This window comes from Solanum tuberosum, unplaced genomic scaffold (genome assembly GCF_000226075.1).
Source record: "Solanum tuberosum cultivar DM 1-3 516 R44 unplaced genomic scaffold, SolTub_3.0 scf00211, whole genome shotgun sequence".
Classification (NCBI taxonomy): domain Eukaryota; kingdom Viridiplantae; phylum Streptophyta; class Magnoliopsida; order Solanales; family Solanaceae; genus Solanum; species Solanum tuberosum.
Window position 1 is genome coordinate 442,026 of NW_006239137.1, and position 5,416 is coordinate 447,441.

Genomic DNA, 5,416 nt, shown 5'->3' on the forward strand with positions numbered 1-5,416 from the left:
GTTTATTGATTACTTACTGAATTCTTACAATTTGTTTTACAAAATTCCCCCCCCCCCTTTTTTATTACTTGTTTCTGGAAGTACTTTGGCTAATTGAATATAATTGTTGGTTAAAAGGAAAGTCTAAACCATCTTCCTCGTGGGATCGACCCCAACCTACAAGTTCGGTTCTTTACTTGATAACGATCGCTTATACTTTTTTAGGGAGGTGTAATTTGAGCATATCAATCATCCATTGCTTTTCTCCACTTTTACTCCTTCACAACACTGTCAAAAGATGTAGGACCGCAATTTGAAAACAAAGAAAAATGAGTATTTGGATCTTCAATTCTAGTTACCTTGTAATCTTTCATCCAAGCAGGACTTCCTCTAACTCGTCCGACAGTTTGAGCTGCTTCTTCATTTACTACAACAATGGTTGGTGGTTGTATGTCACATCCTGAACCTACACCCTGGACGCGACTGGCACTCGAGAACCACTATTAACCCAAAGCGAACCCTTGGTCTGTCTCAACTCTCAGCGGGAGACTTACTCATCAATAGATGATCTCAAAAGTAAAGTTTAACTAAAATGTCTCAAATACTTAAATCATAATATTTAGAAATAAACATTCAACTGACCAAATAGTCAACTCAAGTCTTAAACATTAGACAATGGAAATGAAAAGACTCCTCAACTACTAATGTTTATCTATGAAGTATCCAAATGACGAAGATTGAAGTCGGGACAAGACCCACAACATCCTAACAAAACTGAAAAGTAAATGGAATCCTCCAGAAACAATGAGGCTCCCCAAAGCTAACTCGAATTGTTGTGGTATTAGCGAATCACTTGTTGATGAGCCTGATTTCATGTATCTGCATCATGAAATAATGCAGGCCAAATGGCATCAGTACATTGAATGTACGAGCATGTAAAAGAAATCTAAAGCATAACATAAGCTTGAACTGAAATCAGAGGAAAGGAACATACTTACCTCATTTACTCAACTCAGAAGTACTTAAGGATGCTCAAACTCAGGGACGCTCAACGTAGTTCATTATAAAGAAATAATAAATATTCATTATTTTCATAACCCAAGTGGACATCCTGGACATGGCCAACACTCGAGAGCAATTGTTGGTCCCCAAGAAAACCCTCATCCTGGCTGACTACAAGCGGAAACTAAGACTAACTTAAGCGTAGAAAAGCTTAAAAACTGAATTAAATTCAATAAACTCAACTTAAAAATAATTTGAACAATACTAAATAGATAATTCAAAGTGTGAAAAAAAACAACTCAAAGAAGATATATATTGAAAACTACTCAACTTAGTCTATATATGAAGCCTCTAATATTACAAAACGATATCGGGACAATACCCACGACATAACTACTAACTGTAAGATAAAGTGAAGTCCTCTGGAAGATAAAAAGGCTCACAAAAGCTGACTGGAACATCCCATGACCTCAACGAAATGCCTGTTAATGATCCTGAATACATGTATCTGCATCATGAAAAGATGCAAGCCAAATGGCTCAATACATGGAATGTACAAGCAAGTAAGGGAAATTCTAAAGCATGAACATAAGTTTGAACCAGTGGAAAAGAAACATACTTACCTCTTCTCAACTCACTCAACTCAACTCAAAGAAACATAGTTCAACTCAACTCCAGGAAACATAGCTCAAGTCAACTCAGAGAAAATAGGGTTCAAATCAATGACAAGATATTCAACTCAGTGATATAAGACTCAACTCTATAATAAGATACTCGACTCTGGGTACTGAACTCTGGATACTCAACTTAATATAAAGCAACAATACAAATGCAATATTTTAAAACAGTAGAAATCAACTCAATGTATTGAAAAAATCCAATAGTAACTCAGTTTGTATGCAATGATACAAGATAAATTCTACTTGTATATGAAAATACAAAGTAAACTCTGTGTATGTAAGAATACAAAATATCTCTGTGGGAGTTTCTCTAACCGACAATCATCACTATGAGCTATGTGATGATACAACATCTCGCCTACGCTGCCAAAACTATCCTATACTTTGCTAGGGTATAGAACTCCTCAACTAAGTGGATCCACTAGTATATGCTAGGAGCATTACGGAATCATCTAAAGAGTATGGCCCTTTCTACCCATGTTGGCTACATGGTTCATGGGGGCTATGACTTTTCTAAACTCTCCCCCATATCAGTGCTCAATACTACTCAAAAAATATACTTATCTCATATGTTTAAACTCAATACTTTTCCTCTGGTTTGAGAGTATTAATCAAAATATTTCTCTTAAAAGAGATAGTACTCAAAACTTATCATAACTCATTTGGAAATATCAGTTTCTTTTTTTTCAACGTAAAAATTGATGCCCTTGGGAATACATAGTCCCCTTATACTCATACTTCAAAACTCTTTCTCAAAAACATCTGAAAATCATATTATAATATGATCATTGATGACTCGGGAAGTCATATTGCATAAACATTATTGGTATATCTAGATACCATACTGCTCATACATTGATGACATACTCGATTGTCATACTAATCATGTTTTAGAAAACTCTTTTCTCAAAACTCATCTTTACTTTCTCAAAATTTAGTTTAAGAACTTAGGTGTTGGCTTTAAAAAGCTTTTCAAAAGTTATAACTAAAATTATAGGGTTCATGTGGAATTATGAACATGAATGACTCAACTCGGGGATCTTAATAGCAATAGGGAACCTTAGTACTTAGAAATCTAGACTCAATGTTACTACTCATCTCAAGAATGCTCATCTCATAGGGTCATGTAAAATTATTGGCATGACCGACTCAACTCAAGGACTTCATGGGTAACATGTAGTAGTCCCATTATTAGGAAGATAATCTCAAAATGGTTAAAACTCTATAACACCCCGTATTCTAGACAAACCAAAAATGCAGAATTTCAAAAGTTGCAAGTGCCACCATTGATGACACCTACAGACCGTAGGTTGACCCACGAACCATATGTGTGTTTCATGGTTAGCCACCTACAACCCCCTCCCAAGAACCCCAGAAAAATCTAGCTAAGGCACGAACAACGGCCGGACCCACGGAACGTAGGTTACACCACGGGCCGTGGATCGTGGCTCGCAACTTCCTCCTTCTGAAGCCAAATGACGCCTGCCAGGATGGACCCTCGGTCAGTCTATTGCCCATCAGTAAGGGGCCATCGGTGGCTACAAAAGGTTTTAAGTCAGGGTCGTTTTGGTCTTTTTCCTATGCATTGGACACCTAAACTATGTCGTTTAACCCCTAAACTAAGTTGTTTTTGTCAGTTTTAGCCTAGTAACTTAATTAGAACTTACCCTAATCAATTCATTATCCCAAAAATTGATCAAACCAAGGAAAAAGGAGAAGAAGTAGTTGACCCAACCCTCCTCAAGAGAGCAACAAGTTTCCCTCAGTTCCAGTCCCAAAATCAAGAGATTTCTGCATGGAATTTGTCACCAGGTATGTGGGATTTCACTAGTGGGTTCCTTTCACCCATTGGGTCCCTAGAATTCAGTCAGATTCTTGATTCCCTTAATTATGTTTAGACTTTGGGTTTTAGAACTTTAGATTATTGCTATGATTTAGCTGTTAGGATAATCCAAATCAGAATAATACATTTTCGTAACTATGTTGCTTAATTCTTGCATGAAATTCAGAACCCTAATTGTGTAGATTCGTTTAGTCTATGAATTACACTTTCTAGGTCAGTTTATACACATATACATGCTTCAGTTAAAAAATGTTTCATTATCAGTACTTAATGTTGCATTTTTCAGTTAGCATATTATAATTTTGAGTCATCCAGTTTATTGCAATTGTGTTGTATTTTATACATTCTAGTTGGAAGTAGGCTTAATACCGAGTGGACTAGGGTCAGTCACCCTTACAGTTCTAGAACTACGTTCCCCCGTAGGTTAGGTCCCCTTATTTGGGCAACATATTTAGTGATCAAGCCAGTCATGCCTTTATACCCCAGGCAAGGTATAATGGGTCCTCTCGATGGAGTGATACATCAGACTCTACGTTTAGCTTACGTGGTTTTATTTCGGTTTTTAGTAGCTCCCACAGTCAGATTCTAGTGCATTGACCAGGTTATCAGTATTCAATTTCAACATGCTATAAACTTGGTCATTGCATTCAGTTTAGTTCATGTTTAGTATGTCCAGTATATTCAACAAGATAATCGTATACCATTGCTCAACATGCTTTATTTCAATTATGTATTGTTGTTCAGTTTTATCCTATCATGCATGCTCAATACCTTTCAAGTACTAACACATACTTTGCGCTACATCTTCTAGTGATGTAGGTTCAGGTCCTTAGCATTCAGATCACGTATAGATCGGCCGATATCCAATTCAGCAGTATCAACAGTGAGTCCTCATTCTTCGAGGAAGAGTGACATGTTTTCTTTCATTTTTAGTATTTTTAGTTTCAGTTTTGCTAGAGTTAGTCGGGTACAAGTCCCAACCTCTCTAGTCAATTAGAGGATATTATTTAGACATAGTTAGATTCAATTTTAGTTTTGGGTTTGATCTTTCAGTTGTTATTGAACTCTCTGTTTTATATATTCAGACTTAGAATGGGTATTCCCTGCATTTCATTTTATATCATGTTTAAGCTTCTGCTCAGTATTTCTATGTTTAGTAAAATCTTTAAGTATGCTTATGATATGCGAGTTTAGGGTTAGCTTGGGATCACTCGTGATTCTAGGTCCCGTGTTACGTTAGGGGTTAGCCTCGAGGCGTGAAAAACATGGTATTAGAGCACTAGGATCAAGAGTCCTAGTGTCACGACCCGGGAGCACCCCCAAGTCGTAACAAGGCGTACTCGACCCCGAAGGGGTCTTATATAAGCCACATAGTCATTCATTGCATTCAATAATGAAAATAGTGCGGAATAATAAAAAAACTTATTTACATCCACACATTTAAACTTCTTAAAACAACTTTAAAAATACACAGCTGAAGTCTAAGTCTCACATGGCCATCTTAGACACAAACAAAAACATAAGTAGGGACACGGCCCTTTACAATCAAAACAAAACTAAAAGTGTCTATTACATGAACAAAAGAACTTAAAAGTCTTGTCCTCGAATCCATGAGGACATACCAAGTCTTGGAGGAAAGCAATCCAACACTTCAAACTAGCTAAGAGGGATCACTTGCCAGAACCTACACTTGTAGTAAAAACATGAAGAATATGGGTTAGTACACGAAATGTACTAAGTATGATGGCCATGCAAAACATGCTTTAAAAGGGACATTTTAGTTAGAAACCATGCATTATGCCACCTTTTTGAAATATCATGAACAATAGCATAAAAGACATACAAGACAAACATAACATCAAGTAAGTCATAATATCACCTTTAAACAATAACAACATGAAAACCTTTCCCT